Below are 12802 nucleotides of genomic sequence, written 5' to 3'. Positions count from 1 at the left end.
TTAGCATGATTTGCCCAAGGTCACCCAGGACAAGAAGCTTCAGAGCCAGCTCCCTTCAACACACATTTCTCCAACGCCGTTCTGGACCAGGACCCTCCTGAGTAGTGGGGTACTAGAAGGCCTGGCTCCCTGTACTCCCAGTATAAGACCCTTGGAAGAAATGGCCCGCACAAAGTGCCCACCATAACAGTTTCATCGACAGTGAGCCGGGAAGACAGCTTGCTGGGAACTCTTCCGTCAGAGAAAGGAATTTCTGCTGTTTTCTCCTTCACCTTGCAGCCCCTCAAAGAGTGGGCCGGGGGCCCTCTAGGCATGAGGGTGGCGGGAAAAGCAGGCTCCACGTGTCCCAGTTCTGGCCTCAGCCTTCACCACCAGACGGGGTAACCGCGGGGCGTGGTGAGCCTAGCCCGCTCTGCCAGCCCAGGTGAAGGTTGCTCGAGTGGCCAGGCTCCCTTTTCTTAGCTACTTTCCTTTTGAGTTTCTGCTAAAATCTGGAGACAGGGAATCCACTCTCGGAAGCTCCGAGCCCCTCCAACTGAGCATGCGCCAATGCCTGACTGCTTTTGGTCACGGCGCCAGATCTCTCCAAGCTGGGCTGCGGAGCCCGGAGGAGGAGGGAGGAGGGAGGGGGGAGGAGGAAGGAGGGGAAAGGGGAGGGGGTGCCTGGAGAGGCGGCGGCTCCAGCGCCTGCGCATCCGGCTCCAGGGACCCTAGGTTTTCTATGGGATTCCCAGTCTGCAGCAGAGACTTACCGGAGCGTGCTGCGGCGACTGCTGGGCTTGCAAGGCGCGATTCAAGAGGGATTTAAGCAGTCTAGAGCTCCACAGAAAAAAAGAGCGTGAGGGAACCATACACGGAGACGGCTTAACCGTTTATCCGAATTAAATATATGTACATATATTTATTTACAAAGAACTGTTGAGTTTTATCATTTTCGCTAAGTGACCGTGGGCAGCGCTATAACAGTAAGTAGAAAATACGATCTTCGTGGCATTTCTGCATGTGTAGTGCAGCCAGTTGTCTGGGAGATGCTTTGGCTATTGTCACTTACTTTGCTTTGCATAGATACATCTAAATGCACGGTGACAATTGCTTTGGATAATGCTGGTGATATGAACGTACTGTTAGTCCATGAGGGACCTTTTGGAATAACGGGGGCGGGGGAAGGGGGAATGTTTATATGCAGCGTGTTTGGGGGATTGTCTTAGGCTAGATTTAAGATAGGTGCAACAGAGGTGCTTTTTAAGTTTGTCGCTAAGTAGGCAGATTTCCTTACACAGATTTAAGTAGCTAATTGACCGACTGTGAAGTTTTCCGGGTGCTGATAAAACTCTTGAGCGGTTGCAGTCAAGTACCAAACTGTCATCCGTGGGGCTGGTGCACCATTTTTTTCACCGTGGAAGAGCAGCGAACGTGTTTGCTAAGTAAAACTGAGTGGACGAGATGGTGTGGAAACCAGGGTTGGTTTCCAAGTGGGATGTTAGTGTTTAGAACCACAGAGCTAGGCGCTAGAAGCACATTTCTCTGTTAGTATTTAGAAATGAGTAGATAATTTTTCGGTTTTGATTTTTCATCACGATGGTGAATGGGCAAAAAAAGGAAAGATGTTCAACCGCCCTGTCAGCCCGGTCTATTCTGAACAGAGTCTGAGACTCAGAGCCTCTGAATGGGAATCGTCAGATCCAAACTAGTTACCTGCCTTTGCATCCTGTATTCGCATTCCGGAATGCAGGGTTGAAAAATGTAAACCCAGATGTTTTACCTTTGGTAGTGTTTCTTTAAAGGAGAAAAGGTCGTTCTGTGTTTTGAGTTAAAATGGGTTCTTCCTTGCCCAGAAACGGAAGAAGGGTCTTTGCAAGGTCAACCCCCCGTGGAAATCAGGGGCTCTGGTGAATTGGGGGAGGGGGCAGGAAATGGTGATGCTCCCTGGGGGCGCTCAGCACTGCACGGATCAGTGCCCTGTGAGATGTCACAGTGGGAATCCATTTTTCTAGAGTTGTCCTCCTGGCCATGTTTTGGAGACTGAAATGAAATGGAAATGCTAGTGGGTGTAGTAAAAACAAGTGTATACTATCTGTGTGTCATAGCCCACTTGAAGACAGGAGGAGCAAGGGAGTTGTGTTTCTACATATTAATTTTTTCAATTTAAAGGGGTTTCACGTTGAGACAAATTAAAAATGAAACTCTTGGGAAGACACATTTTATCCTCACTGCCATTTAAACTGCCTACATATGTGTGTTGTGGCTGGTGGGGGGCGAGGGGCGTCCTGCTTCATTGAACACCTCACTCATGAGTATACTCTCATTAAACTTGGGTGTTAATAACCCCAGAAAATGCTGCACTGAAGCAGGCTGGCAGAAGGGCATGAGGCAGGCAGACAAGAGAAGAGCATGACCAGTGTGTGCTGGATTTCCATGGAAAAAGTAGATCCAATATCTGGGATGAAATGAAATAAATTTTGCCCCAAATAGGATAGATCATTATAGGACTTTTGGCTCTTCAGTCAGTCTGACTATCTGGAACCCTTTGAAGGAATTTATAATTTATTTAAGTGGATGAAATTTGACATAGAAAATTCGAGAATATCCTCTCCTTGGAAACCCAAAGTGTAAATCATACTGCTTTCTCTGTCCCTCCCTTCTTTACTCCAGGGCAGAAGGACCAATCATTTGTCATAATTGAGCCATACTCCTCGTCAACCCTGAAAATTGGAATCAGCTCCCTGAATAGTGCAGGTGTAGCGCTGCATTGATAAATGGGTGGTGGAGAAAGAAGGGGAAACCTGGTGTGAAAGCTCATAGATGTTTGCTCTCAGATACCTTGCTTCATAGGCTGACAGTTATAGAGGAAAACATTGGGCAGAGACCTTCGAAAGCATCTAGTCCAAACCTGTTGTTTTACAGGTGAGAACATTGAGGCTCAGAGCCATGGAGCTAGGGGAAAGTCAATTAACTTCTAGTCTATGGAATAAAGAATTAAATCGTATTATTGAGTGGAAGTGTTCCCTTCTCTCTGTACGTACAGCATCCTCAAGGACATAAATAATTGCCTGCTTCCCAGCACATCTGTCGAGAGAGTCCCAGGGTCCCTTTTCATACCATCGCATCTCTCTTCTCTGCCTTGCTTTTTTTTTTTTTTTGGTAAGGTCTCTGTCTCTTTTTACTATTGTCCCTCACTTCTGATATACCCACCTCATTAGATGTTTAGTCTGGCCTTCCTAGCTTCTCAGTCCATTTCTTTAGAATTCTTCAAGTTTTTGAAGAGAACTGGCAAACCAGTTGGAATCTTCAGCTCCTGTTTGAAAACTGTCCAGGCCCATTTGTATCCCCTCTCTGCTCTATTCCCCAGGATCCTTTAAGGAATCCAGCCTTCTGAGAAACTGTAGGTGCCTTCCCTCTTTTCTACCTGTCTCACCTCCTCCAGCACTGCTGCAGCTACAGGCACTGGGACCTAGTGGAGTGAGGAAGCTGCAGTGTAAATACACAGCAGGCTCTGCCAGCTCTCCTTTGGCTCCTAGAAGGCAGAACCCAAATCAGAGCTGCCTGTCTCCAGCCTTCACGGAAATGCTCCAGATGAAGCCACCTGCAGAGAAAGGGGCTGGGGGCTGGGCGGGAAGACTGAAGGAAGACGCCCGAATCATTCTACCTGAAGCAGGCGCTGTAGAGGGGAGCAGTGCAGCTTTTTAAAACCTTTAGAGCTTTTAAAGTGCCGTCTTGCTGGACAGGGACTGCAAAGCAGACAATAATACCTGCCTAATTGGCCCTTCTCTTTCCTTCTTTTTTTTCTCCTTTCTGTTCATTTGCTTTCTCTATTTCTCCCTCATTTTCTCCCTTTCATAAACATTTCCTGAGTGCCTGTGCAATAAAGCTCTAGGCCTTTTAAAGAGAATTCAGGCATTCCTGTCGCTTCTTGCAGGCACTCAGAAAGAGACTGAAACCATCACAAATGTCCCCTTTGGGGAAATGCCAGGAATTCTTACCTGAAAAAGCTGAAACATTAGTGGAGGCTTGAGAAAGACAAAGTCTGCGTCTCTTCCTCGTTTGAGAGATAAGCTAAATACACTTGGAAATTGTTGAGGAAGCTAAGGAAGCAAGGTGGTGAGTTTCTCAACACATTCCCCAATCAACAGTTCAATTTAACCACTTCCCTCACGGTAAACCTTTACTGAAGCTCTGTCCCGTAGAGTCTGTCCCTAACAGATGCTCTTGGGTCAGATGTCACCTCGTCTTGCTATCCTGTTCTGAAAACAGGCATGTCCAAGCTATTGTGAACACCACATAGCTTCTGCAGATATCAGAGACTTGTAGCTGCTAAGCGTCCGGCTTTGATTTGCTGTGCCATGAATCTCATTCTGTAATAGGATAGCATGGTTAGAAATGTTGTCCTGGGCAAGCTATGGGTTTTCTATTTGGATTGTATATAGGTATGGATTCCAAACATTGCTGAGGAGCTCCCTGTGGAATTTCATAGAATGACAGTATAATATCGATATGAAATGTGTGGTTTCCTAATTCGCAAGAGCAAAATATATTTAATGTTGTTCTAAACGTCTTTTCCTTTGTATGGAGTAATTATTATGCTCCTACGATTAGTGATTCTTTAGGAAGATAGGAAGGCTCTTCTTATTGAGGGGATCCCATTCAGTTAATCTAAGGTTGAAATTGACAATGTCCATCTCAGTTGCATTTAGTAGATATAAATATATTAATTTTCTAAAGTATCAAATGGTGCAGAGATAAATTAATAAATGAGTGATATTTCTGCTATCCCAGTGGTTAATTCACATAATTTATAGAGTATATGAACTGGATGGGATCCATATAAGTTACCTAATCCATCCCTTCAGCATGTAAAAAATATAGTAGAGTAAGGAACATTTTTATCTTAAAGACATATCTGCAAAGTGAAAGCACATTTCACAAGGGCAGAGATTTTAATGATCTTTTTTCATATTTCCACAATATCTATGCAATGTCTTTTATAGATACTCTGTAATATTTCTCAATTAAATATTTGTTCTCATAAGAATCAGTTACGTGTAACTTGTTAATTACGTCAAGAAATTAAATCATTTATACTAAAATCATGCACAGAATTAGAATTGCTTTAAATATCTTTATGTTACTAAAAGGAAAATCTAGACTAAAAGTTATTCTATACTTTACTTTCAGTGAAGACATAAAAGCACTATATTAATACCTTTAAGCATGCTTTTTAATCCACTTACAGAGTATACTCCCTTTTATTTCATAATAAGTAAAAATGTATATTATTTTTACCTATTTATAAGAATTGATATCAATATGTAAATCTAGACTATGGTAGATATGTGTACCAATTATTTAGATCATGGGTCTCAAGCTATGGAATTATTTTAATGTGTTCACATTGTGAAGGGACCATAACACTTCTCATTTACAGTTTGAGATTTCTCATTTACAGTTTGTTTCTAAAGACGGCTTATGCTCTTTTAAGTGAATCAAAATAGTTTGAGTTGCTTCCAGCTTTATTCATTGAGAACTCCACCAATGGGATCTTGGGGGTGCTTTAGAAACTGCTTAATGAATGAAACAGAAATGGAATAGCAAATTACTGAAGAATCCTCAAAGAGGTTTGACACTTTAATAATAAGGTGTCTGTGAATACATTAAAGAGATGTTCTATACCCTTATCAGCTAACTTAAAGCATGCAAGTCAGATAATTTGTCCATGATTCTTTTGTTTTCTCTGGATTTCTCCACTGCCTTCCTTTACTGCAGTTCTAACACAGATGACCTGCTGTGTAGCCATCAATTGTTTCTTTGGGTTTTTTTAAGACAACGCACTGCATTTCTAACCATTTCTTGTATTATTTTCAGGTGAACAACCTATTTCCTTTTGTTCTATATTACAATTAAGACTTGGAGTACTCTCATTCACCAAGTAGCCTTCAAGCTCAATATATCTAATGCAATAATTGCCAAAGTTTTTATAGAAAGAAGGACTCTCTTAATTGAAAAGATTTCATTTTTTTGAAGTATTGCTCATAAAAGGCAAAGTGTTAACAAATCAGTTAAATTTACTTGCAATTATTATAGATCTATAGAATGAATACTGTTTTTCTTTATTCTTGCTCAAATAGGGATTTTTCTGAAAAAGAAATCTGTCACTTTAAGTGTATCTTTTTTTCCTTTCTTTGGATCTCGTTTATTATCTCTTGGGCTCAGAAACTTTTGAAGAGCTGAATGTAAATAGATTTTTTGCAAATTATTAACATGTTAAATGTCTTTGTAGCCTCGGTAAATTTTTTCCAATGTGAACAACTAGATACTAATATTTCTGTTGTATCATACTTTAGAATGTTTATTGCATTTGAAGGCTTCTTAGAATAGTAGATTCTGGTGCTGCTGGAGTCTGGTGTTTTACATTTTGCCTTGGCTTTATTAATTTGTGATTAGCATGTTTATTTCTGATTTCTTGAAACCCAATCTTAAATTGTGTGAAATTTCCCATTGGAGGCCCATTAAGCATTATCAATAAAGTTGACATGTTTACTAATATAATATTTCATTTTTAATGTATGAAATAGTGCTGTACAAGTCTGATTTTCAATTAGCAGCTTCTGGAATTCTTTGGCTTTTGACGTTATGAGTTAATGAAAGACTGTCAATTTTGTTTATTCCAGAAGTTCAAGTGTTTCTTAAATTTATACATAAGGTGCTTGGTGTTTGCTTTCTTACTCATATGGGAAATTTTATGAAAAATAAAAAAGAAATCGTGAAATAAGTTTAACTTCTAAACAAAATTGTTAGTTTTTCTTTTAAATGTTTATAAAGGTATTTATTCCTCAGAGTGAGGTGAAAACCGTCCAGTCTTCCCCCATTTTCAGTTAGTAAATGGAAAAATTCCTCAACCCTCACGAAGGTTTCAGTTGACTCAAAAGAAACTATAGGAGGAAATCTAAAACAAGAGTTTTCAAGCTAGATACATTTAGATAAAAATCCCCAGTTCCACAGTTTATTAGTTCTGTGACCTTGAATACGTTGTTTAACCTCTTAGCCTCAGTTTCCGTTTAAAATAGTAATTCACAGGATTCTTGAACAGAGAACAGAAGACTATGTATTAAAGGATATAATATAATGCCTCATTATTGAAAGTGTGCAATTAATGATTGTCATTGTATCACTATCATTCCTTTCATCAGAAATCAATGGTTCCTAAACCACTTTAGTCTCTGAGCTGTAGTAATTCTACTCATAATGGAACCTCTGAATAAGGAATTGAGCTATGACCAGTGAACAGTTAACAATGCTTAACCTACCTTGTAAAACAAATATCTATTAAGTAAGTGTGCCAAGCACTGTGTAGTCACTGTGGAATCAGCATTAAATAAAATACAATGTCAGCCTTCAAGGAAGTTATTCCTAATGAGGAAGATAAGTACAGTTCAGTACGTCAAGTGAAATAAAAATATGGTATAGATGCCCAGAGGAAAAAATTTCTAGAAGAAGTACCTACACTGAGACCTCAAACTTCCCATTTCTCTCATTCTTTCTTTAAATGCATCCCATTTCCATTATACCTTTTCTTTACCACCATCTCCCTACCATATAATACCAGCATATAATTAGACACAACAGAATATGGTAATAAGAGGACATTTTTAAGCTTGTTTCCTTATTGAATACATTTTAAGGTCATATATTAATTATTTTCTAATGTAGCTAAATAATGTGGCCCTTGCCTCCCACCCTAGCCTCCAGTGGGTCACTGAAACTCAGTGAAAATATTTCAAGAGCTTTGCCTTTGATTTAAATATTATATGATGATACTTCTATCCTTTAATATCTTCCAAAAAAGAGATTTCTGTCTGATACTGTCTGCTCACCTCCCTTATTACTCCAACTAATTTCATGACTAATCTTTCAAATGTATCTGTGGGAGGACTCATATGATCATACAATCTACTCCTTCATTTTTTTCTCCTAGGGCTTTTATGATAAGGAAAATATACCTCCTAATCCCTGAAAACGTGTTTCCAACCCCTATACACATACACACACACACACAAATCCAAAATGGCCTTACTGTCTTTAGGTCTTCTAAGAGCCTTTTCACTTCTCCTCAGCTTTTTCCTCCCTTCTCCCCCTATTTCCTGCCCCACTTACTAAGGAATTTCAAGTATATTTCTTATCTGGAGTTAAAAAGGAGCATCCTTTTCTCCTTTTGAAGTCTACAAAAGTTGCACCTAAATTCTGAGATTATTTTGTATAGTAGGAGTATTGGATGATTCACAGAATTGGGTAGGACTTTTGATTCTAATTAATTTGGGGGGCTTTTTTTCTCACTTGTGAAATGGGCTCATATATTTACCTTATAGGAATCTTTATATATATATATATATATATATATATATATATATATATATATATATATATGGTGTCCTCAAGATATATCTATCTATCTATCTATATATATATATATGTATATCCATCCCTTCGGACCTCTACCTTCCCTCCTGCATTTCACCATTTCTCCTAGCAGGACACTTAGGTGTTCTGCTCTTTCCAGGTATATTTGTCCTAATTTTCTGGTGGTTAAATAATAGCTAATACACACATATCCCAGGTAGCATGGTGAGTGTGGTCCTAGAGAAGGTATACTGAATGAATCAATGCCTTAGCATAGACCCGTGTTCCTGCATCTGTTTGGAAAAGTTCTCCATTCATTTAAGACATGCCTCCTACTAAAGTTCCCAAAGCTTTTATTGACTAATGTTCAGTTAATGAACAATCCATCCCCATCCAGTGATTTATAATGCTCTTCATAAATTATGTTGGAGGATATCTGCTAACCTTTAATTATCTTCCAACCTTTATCTTCTCCTTCCTTTACCTTTTTCTGAGGTGCCGAGTGTGTTTGAAACATTCTAATGACATCCTTACTTCACTTCTTTGTGTCAGGTCTGGCATTATCAAACTTACATATTTTTGGTCCATCAAATGTCCATCAGATAACATCAAATAAATGGCAGAAAGGGAATCCTTAGTGGAGCACACAATACTATTGCAGAGCATGTTCGAGGCAGGGTTGGCCTCTCAGAGCCTTTGTTTGTTGAGCATTTGTAGAAGTGTGCACTAATGCATGCTGGCCAAGAGCAGAGAACGGCTCTCAAAGCAAGGGTGAGGGAGAGGTGCAGCTACATACAGATACATACCTACCTACCTACATACATATGCATATACATGATAGGCACACAATAAGCTCAATATACTGTCATAGATTGTTTTACATTTTAAGCAAAATATTTAAGAGCAAATATCTTTATAACAAATCAGCACTTTTGAGATGGCATTAAAAGGAAGCACTTTTGAAAGTTTTCTCATTCTAGGTGAAGTGGCAGAGTTGAAAGGGAAGGTGGTTTAAATTTGGTGGTAAGGACATTTTAGACTTTGTTTCTTTTTATTTATTTTATTTTATTATTATTTTTTTTTTGCGGTACGCGGGCCTGTCACTGTTGTGGCCTCTCCCGTTGTGGAGCACAGGCTCCAGACGCGCAGGCCCAGCGGCCATGGCTCATGGGCCCAGCCGCTCCGCGGTGTGTGGGATCTTCCCGGACCGGGGCACGAACCCGTGTCCCCTACATCGGCAGGCGGACTCTCAACCACTGCGCCACCAGGGAAGCCCTAGACTTTGTTTCTTTAAAGAAATATTTCCAAGACACTGATAGTTATTTCCCCTCAAAGAGTTTTGTGGAAGCGTTTTTCGAGGTAAATAGTGCTTCCTACACCCCACTCTTAAATATTTTCAGTGCATATTTTCATATTAATAATAAATCTGAGTGGTCCTGTTGTAAAGACCCAGTATCTGCTTACTTCGCTTAATCTTATGTTTCCAAACCTGTTTGCACAGAGAACTCATGTTGAAATATGCTTGTTACCATCTTATTGTAGTTCTGAAGAATCCAGTCAGAAAAGAAGGACAAAAACTGAACTATGTAAGGGAAAGTACATTAAGACTAGGAGTCATTAATTGTGTGTTTTAGGCATCACAGCCATGTTTTAGGTATCATAAGTGTGAAATCCTGGAAAAGTTACTTTACTTCTCTGGGTTTTAGTTTTGTCATGTGAAAATAGATATGAAATTGCCTACCCTCTCTAGTTAGGAGTTATTGTGAAATTGATATGACTTTGAACTTACGGTGTAGATTGTATAGTGCCATGTAATGGTAAGAAATTTATAATTATTATTCAACTTTAGAGTTTTAGTTTATCTTTTATTTTAAAAGATAATTTAAGAATCAAAGTACTGATCTTGTGCAAATTATTGCATTGAGGTATGTCTGCCAAAATAAATCCCCTGTCCCCTATCCTCCCCCACCTCAGCTCCTGGGATAGAATAACAAATACATGATAACTGTAACCAGGTTTTTACACAGTTAAACTGAAAACGTGATTTCGAAATAAAATAATTCTGGAGGGAAAACCTAAATTATTTAAGATTTGAGCTACATCTATATCTTTTATATTTTTCTCAGGATTTCTCATGTTGTAGTTGAGCCCATAGCATTTTTCAGTGGAGTAAGCATGTCTCAATTTTCAGAGAGAGTCTAGTGGAAAGAATGGCAACCATGGCATGCCCATGTGTTTGTTCCAGCAGGGAAGCTTTGGAAATAAGATTTTTATCCTAATGGGGTAAAGAGGTCTATCAGAATAACTGGGCCTTCCATTCCTGGATTCAGCAGGTATATGTAGATCTGAACAATGTAAGGGCAGGGAAAACTGATGGAAGAAACAAAAGAGACCCACATGTGCATGTGTCCAAAGGGAATCCATTTTAGACAAGCTCTGTGCCTCTTAGTGCGTTCCAGCAGGGACAATGGCTTCTCCTCAGGGACAATGGAAATCATTTCTCATGAGCTTCCACAGCCCTGATGATCAAAATCTGATTCTTTCCTAGGGATCCTTCTCTAGTCATCCTAGCCAAGAGTTATCTCTCAGGCTTCTTATCACATCTGGACTCATAGTCACCTGTATATGTGCCAGCTGTCCTATGAAACTGGAAGTTCCTTGAAAGGAGATATGTCTGGTAAATATTTAGGTCCCTTTTAGAGAGGTGTGCCACTGGAGGGCAGTTGAATAGGAGTGGTAGCAAGTCAAGTGTACATTGCCCCATCAATAAGTTGTAAAGTTTGGAAATTTCTAATCAGGAGGTATTAAAGAATTCACAAACACCCAGGATTATGAGAAGCAGCATCTGGGCATCTGACTCACAAAGGGTGTCAATGACCAGGTTACACCAGTACCAGTCAAGTAAGACTTTGCCCATTTCCTATCTCACCTCCTTTTCTTGCCCGCCTCCCTAGAGAAGCAGAGCAAACGATGGAGGAGGGAAGCAAGCAGGATAAAGAACAGATTACAATCTCTTCTCCACTGCTTAGTTCAAAATTGACCTGAGAAAGGAGAGATCGGGTTAGATATATAGTGGAAATTTACATTTAAATTAGACTGAAATTTTTAATACCTTAGAAACAACCACTTTTCTGTTACCTGAAAAGATATAGATCAGCCCAAAATATCATCCTGGAAGGGGAAAGGGAGACACAGAAGAGCATAGTTGAGGCAGTGATGAGAAAATAAAGCTATATAGCTAACCCATTCAATAAACTGGTTATAAAAGGAAGAATACAAAATAGCATATGATTCATTCATAAAACAAGAGGTGTAGGCCAGAATTGCTGGTGTAGGTATTAGAAAGAAGCAACTGGTGTGAACTGGAGTGGCAGAGGAAGGTGGTCTGGATCCAGGTCACCAGTGGTACAGGAGAGATTGGAAAAGAGACATTCTTCCAAAGAGGTGCTCTGTAGATGACCATGTACACAGAGGGCTTATATCATTCATCTTTGGCTCTTAACCAAGATCAGATTCATCTGAATATTGGAAGTCATCTATAGGCTAAGTCAGGAGAGCAAGGAAATGAAAACAGAGATAATTTATACTTTGTAATAACATTAAATAGTAATGGTGTAAAGCAGGGGTCCCCAACCCCTGGGCCACAGACTGGTGCTGGTCTGTGACCTGTTAGGAACTGGGCCCCACAGCAGGAGGTGAGCAGCGGGTGAGCAAGCGAAGCTCCATCTGTATTTATAGCCGCTCCCCATGACTCGCATTACTGCCTGAGCTCTGCCTCCTGTCAGCATTATGATGAGTTGTATAATTATTTCATTATATATTACAATGTAATAATAATAGAAATAAAGTGCAAAATAAATGTAATACACTTGAATCATCCCAAGACCATCCCCACCCCTGGTCCATAGAAAAATTGTCTTCCACAAAACCGGTCCCTGGTGCCAAAAAGATTGGGGACCACTGGTGTAAAGAATTTAGAGTGTATAGGGCACTGTGTTGGATATTTACACACATCACTTCATTGAATCCACATTATAGCTTTGCAAGGTAAGTGTCTGCAAGGTAAGCTTCATTTTATGACTGAGAAACTGTGTCTCAGAAAGTAATTTGTTCAAGGTGACACAGCTACCATGTGATAAAGGTGTTATTTAAACCCAGGACTCTCTCTACCTTTCTACACAGGCTTTTTTCCCCCTCTTTTTAAAAACTTTTTGATTATGGAAAGCATACACATTTGAAGAGAATGATGTAATAATGCCCATGTACCCATCACCCAGCTTTAACCATTATTAAAGTCAATTTACTTCACTTCTGTATCCATCCTTCCCCCTCCAGTGGTTTAGTTTGAACAAATTAAGACACTGTATCATTGCATCTATAAATTTTTATATATGTATCTATAAGGACTCTT

The 12802-nt window shown here is 39.7% G+C and overlaps 1 protein-coding gene across 3 annotated transcripts in view; it reads left to right on the top strand.

Annotated features, from left to right (window-relative positions):
* Positions 1-559: 559 nt before the first annotated feature.
* The window catches only part of VSNL1 (visinin like 1), a 101689-nt gene continuing 89446 nt past the window's right edge, over positions 560-12802 (top strand). For 2 of the 3 annotated variants that reach the window (XM_029232228.1, XM_029232229.1), the window contains exon 1: positions 735-965. The gene's annotated coding sequence lies outside the window, so the exon portion shown is untranslated. Of the gene's footprint in view, positions 966-12802 lie in introns of all 3 variants that reach the window. The other variant, XM_029232227.1, reaches the window with a different exon arrangement.

This window comes from Monodon monoceros, unplaced genomic scaffold (assembly GCF_005190385.1).
Source record: "Monodon monoceros isolate NGI ecotype Baffin Bay Population unplaced genomic scaffold, NGI_Narwhal_1 Super_Scaffold_19, whole genome shotgun sequence".
Lineage (NCBI taxonomy): Eukaryota > Metazoa > Chordata > Mammalia > Artiodactyla > Monodontidae > Monodon > Monodon monoceros.
The sequence above is the reverse complement of the archived record's forward strand: the minus strand, read 5'-3'. Positions and strand labels throughout refer to the sequence as shown.